The 14,662-nt window shown below is 37.0% G+C and overlaps 1 long non-coding RNA gene across 1 annotated transcript; it reads right to left on the bottom strand.

Annotated features, from left to right (window-relative positions):
- Positions 1-5,153: 5,153 nt before the first annotated feature.
- On the bottom strand, positions 5,154-10,057 carry LOC134164429 (uncharacterized). The gene is made up of 3 exons (XR_009965134.1): positions 9,815-10,057; positions 9,214-9,389; positions 5,154-7,122 (listed from the first exon to the last, which is right to left on the bottom strand). It is a non-coding gene; the product is annotated as an uncharacterized LOC134164429 (long non-coding RNA).
- Between the last annotated feature and the right edge of the window lie 4,605 nt (positions 10,058-14,662).

Raw genomic sequence — 14,662 nt, 5'->3', positions numbered from 1 at the left:
TCATATTCATCTCTGGTGAGAATCAGTAGTTAAATACAGATTTTCATGTTCTCTTCCTTCAGGAATGCTTTTTGTTCTAAATGAGCATATGAAGACATTAGAGTGGTTCTTTTAAAGGAATTTTGCTGTACAGATTGAGCAAAACAACATAGATCTAAGGAAAGGAAGCTGAATTCTTTATGTGGGAGCATGTAATTTTCCTGGAGCCTGGAACGGCTGGATTTTCTTACCACATGTGCAGGAAATAGCCCTTCCTACCCCATCCTTATGTATCAGGTAATACCCTTAGCATGTAAGGAAAATGTTCTAGTGTGAGACACCTTCTAAGTGACATTTCTGTTTGAGTTTCTATCTACTGGGCAACACTTCAAAACACTTTGGTTCATTGGTAAATAATGAATATTTAAACTGTTCCACAGGATCCTCAATTCTTAATTAAAAAAAAACCAAACAGAAGTACCAACAAAACACACCTACCTGATTTCTAGCCCTCTTCCCACAGACAGCTACAAGTTCATTTGTTAGGGAAGTTTGGGGATGGGTCCATCCTCACCCTGCCTTCCTCATATTAGCAATAACTCGTATACCCAGTGCTTCTGCTGCAGTAACAGTAGTAGGGCACTCCCATGTTGGTACAGAAGTGCCAGGATTTTTGCCCTGAGTAAGGGGGCAAGCTCTAACAAACAGTCCCACAGCACACCTAGCCAGTAACACATCCCCAGGTTGGGAGCGTTAGTCCTCCTTTCTTCAACTCAAACATTCTGTTGTTTGGGTTTGGGGCATGTGTGGGGGTGGGCCTTTTGAGGTTTTTGGTTTGTTTTTCCATATGTGAATATTTTCTCTGTTATTTTGACAAAAAGGAGGTACAGCTTGTCTGGTACAGGTTACTGACACAGATCTAGGAAACTTCCCTCTTTAGATCATGGGTCTTTGCTGGCTAAATCTCCTTGAGCCTAAAAAGGATTTTACTGATGTGAAATTTCTAATACTACACCAAATATGAGAACAGGATGATCTCTTGCTCCCAGTATCTGACTCATTTCCTAAAGCATTTTGGTAAGTACAATCTCATGTAGAGGGTATCCAGCTAGCCAGCACCAGCTTCTTCAAAATCCAGTTCATGAATCAAAAAATTCCTTCTTTGGAGGCAAAAGAAAGGAGCTTCACACTCTCTGGGACAACATTTTGGTAAGGCATGAAATTATAATCCTGTATTTATTCCTACAACGGAGTCACATCTCAGTGTCATTTCACTTGATAATGTCAGCTTTGGTGATGTAACTAGAAATCATGGAAACATTTTCTGAGTTATAAAAAGCAACAACCAAACAACCAGAACCACAAGAAGTTCCAAACTTCTCTTGGGGCATACATCATTTTGTAAGGCATATTTACATTTTGAGAAGACTTGGCAGATAATCAAATAATGGACATGATGAAGGGTAGAATAAATTGCTATTATAAAATGTTGCATTTTCTTCTTCTTTTTCTGTCCTTGCTGTAGCAAGTCTTTTTGTCAGCTGTTAAAAGATGTAGTCTTCCATAGGGATATATTTGGATTTTCCCCCCTAAGGAGTATCACTAGCAATCTTCATTTTGTTAACGCCAAGTCCTCAGCCACTAAGGCTTTATTCCACAGATATTTTATATTTTCATTTCTGACATGTGGGTTTGTGTGCTCAGATAGTTTTCATTCTCCTTTGATTTGCAAAGTCACTGCTCTAAGAAATACATGAGAGAATAGGGAATGCATAGAGCTATTTCTCCTGTTGAACAAATGTCAGCATCTCATTGACTTCAGAGAGAAAAGGATCAAGTAATTAAACATTGTTTTGCCTGGATTCCAATAGGCTTTTTATCAGGCCTCATTTTCCTAGCTAGCACTTGCAGCTTTGCTGCTTTGGATTCTGCTGACAAACGACTCTCTGTAAATCTAACCAACCAAGCTCACAAAGCTGATAAGAGTTCCTTCCTGTGCTCCCTTGCGAGCACCTTCTCTGAAAATGTACTCCGAGTTTGGTCATAATTGATTTCAGATTAAGACATTGCAAAGTGAAACTTGAATGTCAGCTAAAGTGATAAAGAAATTAAAGTTAATGCACAGTCTTTCAAGCCAAATGATTCCAGGCTGCGTAAAATGGTAAATAGATTCTGCTTTGTTAGGGTGCTAAAACATCTGCATGAGTCGGTAACTGTCAGCTGCTTAAAGGATGTCACATTGCAAAATAGCTGGCTAGGTTGCTTCAGATTATATCAGGAGAAAAATATAGTGATCTGTGATAGAGATGTTGGGGAAATTGGGGGAAGAGGGAGAAAGAAAACAAACCCCAAACCAAACAATAAAAATACACAGAAAACTTGTATATTTAGCACACACTTGCATGAAAACAGTCTGTAGAATGTGTCTGTCAGTGAATGGAGACAGACATTTGTATTAAGTAAATACATGCCTAATACAAATGCACCATTCTGTATGTGTTGTAGGCAAGAACCTGAGATTACTTTTTTTCTGTGGGAAACCTTCTGTCAGAGACAAAGATCACTTCCCAGATGCTTTGATGTTAGCATATTAAATCTTAGCAGAGACTGTACTTAATTAAATGTTATTTATATTTTGTGGGTGTTGCTGAACAAAGTCTTCCCTGAGTGTCATTAATGGAAGAATGACAGAACCAGTGAGAATCATCATGATAACTGAGTGCAGAGATAGCCTCTGGTGATATTTTAGGGAAATCGTTTCTCAGACAGCTGAGCACTCACATGTATTTCTAGCACAGGATGAAAAAACAAGGTTGAAACCACACCACTTCTAGTCGTGATGCTTCCAGTTTCACAGATTCTCATTCTTCATTTTGAAGTTAAACACTTATAGTAAGTCTGCATTATTGTAATCATTTCTTTAGTGAACATGACTCCATATGCATGAGCTAACTCATGTTAGAAGTTTAATACTACATATTTTTTTATTTTATTTTATTCTCAGGGAAGGAGTTACTTTCTTTGGCAATTCCAGTGTTTATTTTGGGAGATTCTAGTGACTGATCATTTACTGTGCTGCCTTATGCTGTATTAGAGAAGAGATGACCTTGTTTCTCATGCTTTGCTAGGAAGGAATGGCTAGGAAGAAGATGTAGTCTTTTAAAAAAATTATCTAAAACAGATGTTTCTAACTTGCTCTATGGAGATAATAGAAAACAATCAGCAACTGCTGAGTATCAGTTTTGTCTGTTGTGCATTATTGTCTGTCTTGACAGCATAAAATAAATAAATTATATGTATTCAACCCCCTTTGTTTAAAAAATAAGGTTGCTAAGAAACAAGAGTTATGCATGTTTAATGCCACTTACAATCAACATTTATACAAAAACATGAAATGTAGCCATGATGAACTTGGACACTCTTACAGTGCAACTAGAATGCAAACCTGGGGTCTGGGCAAAGAAGAAATGTGAATTTTACTGTCTTGTCATAATCAGGACTCTGGCCCAGTGTATAATCACACCCTACAAAGTTCCTTTCCATGTTCTGGATTCTGTAAGAAATGCCAACTAATGTCACTGACATCCTTACTCTCATATTTACTCTTTCTTCAAGATAACGTTGACATGGATTTCCAAATGATACTGTCAGTAAGAGTGGAATAACTAAGGACCTATAGGTTCCACAGAAATTGTGCACATTATGGTTATATATAGTTCAGCAAGAAAAGGTTCATGCATATAAAAATTTGGTGTACCTGTAGATTTGCATTTCCATCTGATTTATGTGTGTTACAAATGTTTGCATATGTAAACTTGGTTCAAAAATACTCAGTTGTTGTCACGGTTCAGGAAGTAAGTGGTTACACTTGATGAAATATGCATAGTGCCATTTTTCACTACTATGCTTACTAGTAAGAAAATTTCATCCAGCCTCCTACCTTTCACTGGAGTCAATCCTATGCTCATTTAAACCAATAACCAACTTTTCTTCTGACCTCAGTCAGCTGCAAAAACAAAAAGGACCAAGACATCTGTTAAATGCAAGTATTTCGCAGTCCTCACTGGAGGTCAAATAGCAGCACAGTAACACAACTGCTAAAGCTAAAGATATTAATGGCATTGATAGGCTACACACAGTACAGGCACAAAAAAGAATGTTTCCTAAACTGGTGTTATAAAGTTATGAGTCTCTAAGCACTACCTTAATCTGAGGAAAATTATCCTCAAAGGCTTGGACTTCTTTCTGGGTAAAAACTACAAGTGTTCTCAAACTCCTACTCAGCAATATGTTCTGGAAAGTTTGTTTTTTAACTGCCTACTGAAACTTCAGGTTTTTTATCTCATATCCAGCTACAGCAGCACTGAAGATTTTTCTCTCTTGTCTGATCACAGGAAAAAAAAAGCAGTTTATTCCTGTTTCCTTTCATCCCTGGTTTCTTAAATGGGGCTTAAAGCCATTTAGCTCTTTCACCCTATGTGATAATTAAGTTGTTGAAGCTTAGTCAACTTCAGTTTTCCCAGTTAAATTGGCACCCTTCCAGCACTGTCAGTTTTCCATAAATGTATAGGGAAGAGCCCTTACATAATCCCTCCACTCCCAGAGGAGCTCAGCACTGCCATACAGACGCAGGCCATGTGCAGACATCACCACTACCAAAACCCATCTGTCAAATTCAGTGTCTCAGGAGGACACAATCCTCTTCAACACTGCTTATGAGATGGAAGGCAAGTGCCGTAGCCCACCTGGCAGAGCAAAAGAAGTTTCACAGCAAGCATTTACCATGTTGAGACCACATGGGGAATAAGGCTGTGGTCATTCTCCCTGCCATAAACTTTGAAGATGTCAAAGATGTTGTAGATAATTGTGTTCCTACTGCTGCCTCCCTCTGAGGTGGCAGTCTCTGCGGCACCACTGTTTCCTACCACCACTCTGCTATTGTCATAGGACTTGACAGAGAGGTGCCACCGCATGAATTGTCATTGGCTCAGAGGGTAATGCTAATGCTTGTTGAACAGCCTCCTTTCTGTTGTGTTTTCTTAGCTCATGGAATCCCAGTGGATCACAGCAGAAACAGTACTGTTCTTGACAACCTGTAAAGTATTTTTATGAACTCCATAATTTAGCATTTAAACATGTTAGCAAGTTTGTTTTTTTTTTTAAAAAAAAAGAATAACTTAAAGAGAGACCTTTTCTGAGTTGCACCTTCTGCCAATACCTTTCCAGTCTCAGTGCTAGCGTAAAAAAAAAGGTATTCTTTAATTGAAAATAAAGTCCTGTGCATCTGCTAATTTGTCAACAGGGCAGTTGGCATCCCTTCACCCTTCCTGCTTGTGTATACCCCAGAGTCTGAAATATCAGATTTCAGCTGGTGAAGGAGGAGCCTGAACACACAGAATGCAAAACCACTTTGAACTTTCTGGAATGGTAACAGCAGCACTTGAGGAGAAAACAAAGCCTGGGCACAAGTACATTTTCACAACAGCTGAAATGAAGACATCTAACAACTGCCACATTCCCAGGGAAAATCCTGTTGAGCAGAAACTTAGTCCATCAGCTTGTTGTACAATTGCTCCATGGTGTTCACAGAACTGGCATTTCTTTCAAGTGCCCTTCAAAGGTTATTTAAAATTCATAGACGAGACTGACCTGTGGAACTCAGCACAACTCAAAAGCTGTCTTTTGCCATTCATTCTTTCTGATTTGAAGGCACTTCTTTCTGCATATGAAGTGTTTCTTTTAACTATGTTGCACCTTTGCAGTTTCTAAATGAGCAGCAGTTATGCTGCTCTTTCAAGATATGCATCTGTCATCACAATGTATAAGCTAATGACTACAAGGTATTTTCAGTATTTAAAAAAAAAGTCAATTTGAAATAACTTCACAAGATTCAAAAGGTTTATTTACTGTAGTGCAGTACTTCCTGGTGAGCTACAGATCACTCCCTCACCTTTCACTTTCACCCACACAGACAAATATCTGTTGTCAGGCAGTAAACAGAAGTTTAAATATACATGGATAATTCATATTACATTTCAATAAAGTACAATCCCTATCTAACAGGCTGTTTCAGAGAATGGTTTATGGTTTACTGTGAAGCTTTACACATGAAACTTCCTTATTAAAAAGTTCTACATTTCAAGCAGACTTCCGTCTTTAATTGAATTACATGGCTGGTTTTCTTCATGAGCCCTGCCACTTCTCCTATCATTTATTCCAGGCAGTGCTAGAGTAGGATTTTTTTTTAATGTACAGTAGTAGAATTTTTAGCCACACATATATTTCACTGTGCACACATGGAGAGAAAGCTTAAATATACTTTTTTATTTCAGAATATATCCAGATTTTGGAAACTTGCCCGCTCTTGCCTTCTGTTTTGCTTAAAACTTTAGTCTACAAAGCATCAATAAGCATCTTAAACTAAACTAATGTCTGCATGTCATTATTTATAAATGTGTAGGCGCTTGCCTAAAGGCAAAGGAACCCATAATACTGCTATAATTTACTGTTTACATTTAGCTTTTCCTTTTCAGTGAGTGTTTTCCTACAATATTTTTTTCATTTCAGGTTTTAGTTTAGCCTGCCCTCAGTACTATATGTAGCATTATTACCACCCTAGCAGCTCTGTACGGCAGCAAAAGAAGGTCAGCCGGGAACAAGAGGTTGGAGCATCTCCCAGGGCCTGGCTGGGCTGTATTACTAGTACTTCTTTGGGCAAATGTGCAAAGTTTAATGAAGCCAGTGGAAAGACTCCCACTGGCTTTGGTTAGCTTTGGATGCAGCTATAAATTAGGTAAGTTTGATTTTAATTCCATTCCTTGTCCACAATATTTTTTTCCCTGTGTTAACAACATAGCTCCTCTTTAAACCATGACAGAACTGCTCTTTACAAAAGGTCAGTTTGCTAGTAAGTTACACTGCAATATGACCAGATATGGATCCTAAGATGGCTGCTAAGTGGAGAGGGTCAAAAAAAGATACCCTTTCTAGTTGTGTGGATAGTTATTGACTTCAAGGGAACCGTGCAGTAACTTCTTATGCTTCATAATCAGCATGTCATAAAATACCATTCTGAAGTGGAGGAGTACCTGTTATCCAACCTTTCCAGAACAAAGTGAAGACAAATCACAGTTCTAGGAAAACCTAGGGAAATGATAGAAAAACTTGTCTAAGGTGACTCACTAATTTAACAATAATTTGACAGTAGCAGAAACACTATTAACACAGGAATTCCTAGTTTGTGTCCCATTCCTTGCTCCTTGTGCACGTATGATATTATCACGATAATGTATGACATTATTCACATTATGTGAAGAAAGCACATCGGCAGTGCACAGTAAACTGATAAAAGGATTTTATCAGTTTAACAAGGACAAGTTTAAAGTAATGTGCTCTTAGAATCAACAGCATAGGCCATGTGAAAGAAGGACAGCTATCGAGGCACTTTGTTTTGACAGTGATTACTGTCCCTACACATTCATCTGAGTAAGATAAAGATGTAAAGAAATACTACTAAGTAATTAAAGTTTGGTTTGGTTTTTTTTTTTATAAATAGATTTTTCCGTTAAAAATACTTGTCTTGTACAACAGAAATCTATGCACTCATGTATCAATGTATTGCTTTCTGAGTAATGATTTTCCCTCAGAACTTTTTCTATTTATAAAACCCCTTAAGCCTTTTGCAGTATGTTTCCTGTTCAGACATAGCACTTAATCTCCAGAAAATGACTCAGCCAATCAGTCCAAACACTTCCCTAACAGAGGATTCAAAACGAGCGAGAAAATTATGAGCATGTTCAAAACCTGACTACTCATAATAGTGTTTAAACTGATTCTATTTTTCTAGATCAGGAATATGTTTGTCATTGGAAGTGCATAGATGCTTTCTATTATTTCTGTAATTACCATAACATTATATTTTAATAGCAAACAAACAGATTTACAACTGAGATTTGTAACATGGATAACCCTTCTGCTGCTCTTTTTTGGTATGGAGTGGGCATTGTTATGAAGAAATGCTCGATCTTTTTAGCTTGCATAAGAAACTATCATCTTGGAAACACGAAGACATAACTGGCTAAAATTGTAATTTTCAACTTATTTACTAATTCACTGCTATTTTTTCAGCTTTAGAATATCAGAGATCTTGTTAAATTTTCTATGCACAAAAATGAATGCTGTTTAAGTATTCATTTATAAACATAATCCAGCATATTCATCTGCAAAAAAAATTAGAGATGGAACTGGAAGACAGAGAACAAGCAATTTCAATTCTCCTTTCAAGAGCAGAAGAATTATCAAAAAACAAGGATGGAATTTCATCCTAGAACACGTGCATAACTGCCATCTGCATGATTCATCATGGAAGCAAACACAGAATTTCTTCCACACTCCACAGTAACAGAAGAGCAGTAGAAGTATTTCCTTTTATCCAGATGTAAAAAGACCAAAATTTTTGGCATTTCAACCCTTTAGCTTAAAGACAGCCCCACCTGTGTGCTTTGTCCTTATCTGTATGCACCAACAAAACCCCAAAATATTTCTGACCCTTTGGGCTCTCCTGAGGGACACAATCGACAAATAAACCTCAGATCTATAGCACCTTAGAAGTAGTACCATAGCAATAATAGAATTTGCATTACAAAGCACAGGTTTTTATTTTGAGGACTTTTGAACCTCATCCTGTTTTGCAGCCATGGATGTTGTGGCTTAAGGAAATAGCAATTGATGTATAGTCCCAGCTTTCAGCCTTACAATATATTGAACAAGCACTTGCTTATTTTCAATGGCAGGTAAGGAGAAGGAAGCTATGGAGATTACACCCAAGGAATATCATTTACTCAAAATCTGTCATCTTCTATGTAACAGCTTTTTTTCTGTTATTGTTTTAGATACTTCACAAAACTGAGGGAAGACGGAATAATCAGAGTTTATGAAACCTTGGTCTGTTAAGCACAGAAGAATACCCATCATCCACAGCATGAAAATTATCCTTTTTTTTTTTTTTCCACGATAATTACCAGTCCTTCTCTAATCCCACTGGTTTCTTTCAAGCAGACTTTTAATACAGGTTGGAAGCGATAGAGGAACATGTTAAATACCTAAATACAAGAGAGGGTTTTGAAATTAAACCTATTTCATATTAACTAAGCTAACTACATACTTAAGAGTCTTCGTATGCCATTTATGGGTAAATGCATAGCATGGTAATATATGCCCCCATCCTGAACTGACCTGATTCCATGCCAAGAGTGGTCGGAAAAATAAGAATGCCATATCGTCTGACAGACAATGTCATTCTGATAAATGTCCGAGGTCACATTCCAGTGCTATCATTGTTGGCCTTTCATCTGCAGAAGCTGTTCTCTCACTTTCACAGCCAGCAGTACAGCAAAGTGATTCAAAAGCACCTAAAAAACATACAAGGATAACCACCATAGAAACATTAGGGAAAAATCAAAGTACCAGAATGTTTTCAGCTACAGATGCAGCTTGGCTGTGTTAACTTCTATATCTACTTCAAGTTTTGTTTGAAGTATCCACCTTCCTACATCACTATAGGCTTACTGTGAGTTCAGTACAGAAAACTGATGGAAGGTGTGAACATGGAACGAGAGCTTACAAAAGCTTTGTATAGCTACTATCTGCAAAATGCCATGATTTCTCCCATCTCTGAATGTTATTTCAGGTTCCACATTGCCTCTGATATGAAGTGATATTATTACAGTAATAATACAGCTGCTTGTTAATACTGTGAAATCTAGATATGCTTTGCTAAGTCTTTGCTATTAATCAGGAAAAAAAAAAACAAACAGCTTGGGTAAGATATGCCTACCTTCCATCTTTTTTCGGAGCCAGAGTTCTTTCAACTGGTCCTATGTGGGACAAGGTAACCTTGACTTCTCTTGCAAAATAGCATTTTTATAGCATTACATTATGCATTTATTTATTGGGAGAGGAAAGAGGTGGGTCTGCAACATCACTGCAAGTTTTCCTGTTGGCCTGGAGAAAGTACATGGGACCCTTGCCCTGTAGTTGCAAGAAGTTTTGATTTAAATTTTGTTTTGAAATAGATTTGGACAACTGCCTAATTCTCAATGCCTGTGTCCTGTGTCCTGTGTCCTGCAAGAGAGAGGACAGAGGGAAAGAAGGAAAGAAGAGGAAAAGAAGGGGGAAACAGGATTAAAAAGAAAACTTCCCAAATAAAAGTAGTTGAAATAATTAAACAGATACATTGGCAAACTCCATTGCCTTTAAAGGTATTAGGAAATAAGGATTTGAAAAAACACACAAGTCAGCCAAAGTTTAAACAGTTCAACAAGGTGCCTATTATTTAACAAAAAGTCATTATGCAAGTGCATTTTTTAGATTAGATGGAGCAAAATGAGATTTATACAGTACAGAACAAAACATAAACTAATACTGGGCACCAGTATTATTTCCAAGATCCCTGTTTGTATCATATTCTTAAACAATTTCTTCACTCTCTCCTGGGGAAGGGGGGGGTGGGGCTAAACTTGCTTAGTTTCTTCTTTCCACCTCCCTCCCTACTTTGATATGGTAAATTCAGAAGTGGATGCAAATTGCAGACCAGCTAGAATTCAGCTTGGGTACATCCCATCCATAGGTAAATTCAGTGTACCTTTCCAGGGAGGTCAAAAAAAGCAAACTTCATCAAGACGAGGCCAATAAAGAAACACAACAACTTTATTGCTGTAAAAATCCTGTCAGATTAAACAATAAAACCAAACACTTACCAGGGAGTTACATACCGGTTGGCCTTTGGTTAAGAAATGCTCAAGAAGCAAGAATCCACCAGTTGTATCAGAAATAGTTCCAAAAGAAGCACCAATACCACAGACTCAGAGGCTCTCACTTAGGTAGTAAATTGGGAAAGTTGTCACCATAAACTGCTGATTTACTCAGGAGGGAAAGAAGACTTTTCAAAGTGACAAATCAGATTAAAGCTTCTTCCCTAACTTGGTCCTAAAAAAGTCTCATGAGCCCCAGAGGGCACTCTATCTCCTAACCTAGAGGGATGCAGCATGAGCACATTTCTGCATGTACAAAAAGTTCTCAAGACTAACAGCCATTTATTTAGCTTCATCCTACTTCCACTGACTTCAGCGGTGCAGGATCAGATCTGCATCTGGGTGATAAGAAAAGTAACAGATTTTTTAACAGTAAGCTACAACTATATTCTTCAATGCTATTTCAGGAAGTGCTTATATAATAAGGCTATAGATAGTGTGGGTTAAGTGATTTCTAAACTCAGTCATGTCCTGTTGGCTAGGAGTTACTGTTCCCCCAAATGCCACATCTCATCTGAGAGTACTGCCATTGTCATGCAAAGTAAATGGATAATCTTTAATCATGCTTTTTACCACAACTGAACATTAAAGCACTCAAAGTACTGGCTTGTTTTAAAACCATTCACTACTTCTGCTGGTTCTGAGAAACTTCCGAGTGAATTGTCATATGTGTATGTGAAAATAGAAAACAACAGGAAGGGAGCCATGTCTTCTACTGTTTCAACACATACTGAATATATCCTTGATAGAAGAGGTTATTAATAATCAGAAAGAAAACAGGATTCAAATGAAGATATATATGTAGATTAAGACCGGAGGAAATTTATCATCATTTAACTTGACTTTCTATTTAAGAGAGGCTGTTCATTTCCAACCATATACTTTCTGCCTGCATTATAGTACTCATTTTAGAATTTTTTTGGTTTTTATTAAAAAGTGTCATGTATTAAAGAAGCTTTTGCAAACCAAAGATGATTGCACCAAGAGCTGGCTTGTCTCAGAGTAAAAATGTGGCTTGAATGTAGCTAGTTTTTGCTTCCAAATTTAGGGTGTTTCTTCTGCTTGATTATAGAACTGAAAGTCACCTTTCCTTGTGGGCTGTGATAAACACTAACTCTTAGTTTAAACATGTAAATTAGTCTCTATTAGACTCTTCCTCCTTGAACACTGGTTGTTAATATTGAAACACATATCACTCTAGTGATCATCCCTTAGCAAATTATTTATGTCAGGTTTTATATGTGACTTGGAGTCATCAGCACTTTCCACATCGACTGAAAAACATGTAATTTCACCAGAGCAAGAACAAATTGTTGGAAGGAACAGAAATAATTCAGACTAACTAATCTTCAAACTAACAACTTTTTCAGCCTATCAATTAACTAGCTATCTAATACTGCATTTCCTTTTTATTTTAACCAGAATATCCAGCGTCCTTAGGATGACCAAATCATTATTAGATCTACATAGGTATGTTTACTAGCCACACTTACAAATGCATGTCTACAGTCAAGCTCTATCACCCATAAAGCTATATCAAATGGTATTAGTTATGTTACCATCAATTATTTGCTTTCTTATTGCAACCCATCTCCAATTTAATCTGATTTTGCTTCTAGCAGTCTTAGGGTAACTACTCTGAAGTTCATGATCCTTATCTCTTCCAAGTTTAAGTACTGGTACACCATCTATTTTTTGTCCATCGTATCCTACAATTTGGTAAAAATACTACTTGATCAAACAATTCTTTAACCATCCCAGCCATAAATCCTGTGAATTCTTGGATTACAAGCAAAGCTGTAAACATATCTTTCTATATACAACAAATTAAAAGTACAAATTGAGAGAGACATCATCACACAGTGCAAAGAATCAATAATACAGTAATGTGACTTGACAGTATAAAAAGCTTATAAAGTTCTTACTCAATATATTGACTCTAACAAAACCTTTTAATAGCAGTGCCTGGACAGGCAGTTTAGTAGGAATAACAATAATCCAGTCTGCAGTAAATAAAGGTGTGGGCAAATTTCAAAGCATCTTGGGTGGTGAGAGGGTCAAAGCCTAGCCTCCTCTACAAAGGGCAAGATGTTCAAATGCTTGAAATACTATTCTCAAATGGGAAGATGCAAAATAACACAACAGTCTGAATCCAAACAGATACAGTAACTGAAAAGTAATTCCATATAAAGAAAAAAAGAAAATCAGTAAATTCAGTAAGTGGTTATATTTAGAAGGCCTTAATGATAACTTTTTATCTGGTAATAAATTGTTGCCAACCCTCCTCCTTCTGAAGATAAATAATACCAAACAGATTTTTGGTCATGAGAAGCAAGCACAAAGATAGCCAAGACTTAGCAGAAAAAGATAGCAAAAAGCTGCACTGGATCATACGTAATAGTTATGCAAGAGATCAAAACCTGATGCTGTGGATTTCTATGGTAGAGTTAGATCAACCAGAAGAAACAATTTCATTCACAGGCTGGACACCCTTGACTCTCAGACAGTCCTGGTTTATATTGGCCCTAAGCCCATTCACCCTAGAACAAACAAATATGACCCTAAAACAAAATCAGAGCAAAATCTGAACACAAAGCATAACTAATAATATTTGACTTTTAAAAGTCACAGCAATATTTTGTCTTTTATGAAGAACTTAAATCATACAGTAACTTGAAGTTCATATTCGGAGAGCTTTTTCTGAATTAAGCTGTGTTCTTGTCCCATTGATAGATTTTGTTTCTCTACTTTCTCTATACAGCATGACTGAGTGGATTAGAAGTCACTATAGTTATTCACATCAGAGGTGACTATTCATCTGGTTAAGTATTCTTGTCCCAAACACTGCTGACCAATATGCCAGAATTGGTAACACATATTGAACAAAATCCAGCTTGTGAAGAAAGCCACTTGTAAAACAAACAGAACAGCTGTGATTACATGCATGACATGACAGAATTTTTTCTCTACAAAACAACAGAACAGACCTGTGTCAGCTGGAGATCCTAAATTTAAACCAATCATCATCAGGTTTCATATATGCATCAAAACCACCAATATCTCAATATTTACTGGGAATTTTGGATCTGTAGATGCATTGGAAAGGAAGAAAGATGCTTGTGGAGAGCAGATGTACTGAGTTTTAATCCTAGTTCCCATCTGAGTAAACTTGGCTTCTTCTCCTCTCATGTGCAACAGGATGTGAACATATTTAGAAGCTTTTCTTCTTTGTGAAGAAGACCTTACTCATGTGATTACTGGGATAAGAAGTACAGATTAATAATTGTAAAGTGCTTTGAAATCCTGAGATAAAAGGTATCATGCAAAAAAGTTATTATTTTACACCATTTAATATCAGTTTGTTCATGATGATGTCATGTTATGAAAAAGGAAGTATTCTTAAGCTAGACACTGAGATTTGGCAAGGGAACTTGTATTCTGCCTGCAGAAGAATGTCCACGTGGCATAGCTGCATCACAGACTCTCACCTTCTTCATCACAAAATAGAAGTGATAATACTTTTTTTTTATCCCCTTCTTTCCCTAATGTTCTTATGTAGAACTAATGAGTGTTTGTGATGGGTGCAAAGCTGCTTGGTTAGAATGGACATATAGCATACGATAACAGAACTATCACCATACAAAACAAAGAATCACGATTTCTGTAGTCCCAAAATAAATTTCAAACCATGTAGGGGAAAAAGAAATACCTTTCTTTTTATGTACATAAAGCCTTCTAGTCTGGCATGTCGCTTGTTTTCACCAGCCTTTCTGGTTCACTAGTAGATTTCCAGCTCTCAAAAAAAGGACTCACCACAAAAATTACTCTTTTTTTGCCTCATCTTTGATCACCTGGTTCACATTTCAGTAGTA

Source organism: Pezoporus occidentalis, unplaced genomic scaffold (assembly GCF_034315485.1).
Source record: "Pezoporus occidentalis ecotype Australia unplaced genomic scaffold, CSIRO_AGI_Poc_V1 ctg22, whole genome shotgun sequence".
Classification (NCBI taxonomy): domain Eukaryota; kingdom Metazoa; phylum Chordata; class Aves; order Psittaciformes; family Psittacidae; genus Pezoporus; species Pezoporus occidentalis.
Note: the sequence above shows the minus strand (reverse complement) of the source record. Positions and strands in the feature narration are given on the sequence as shown.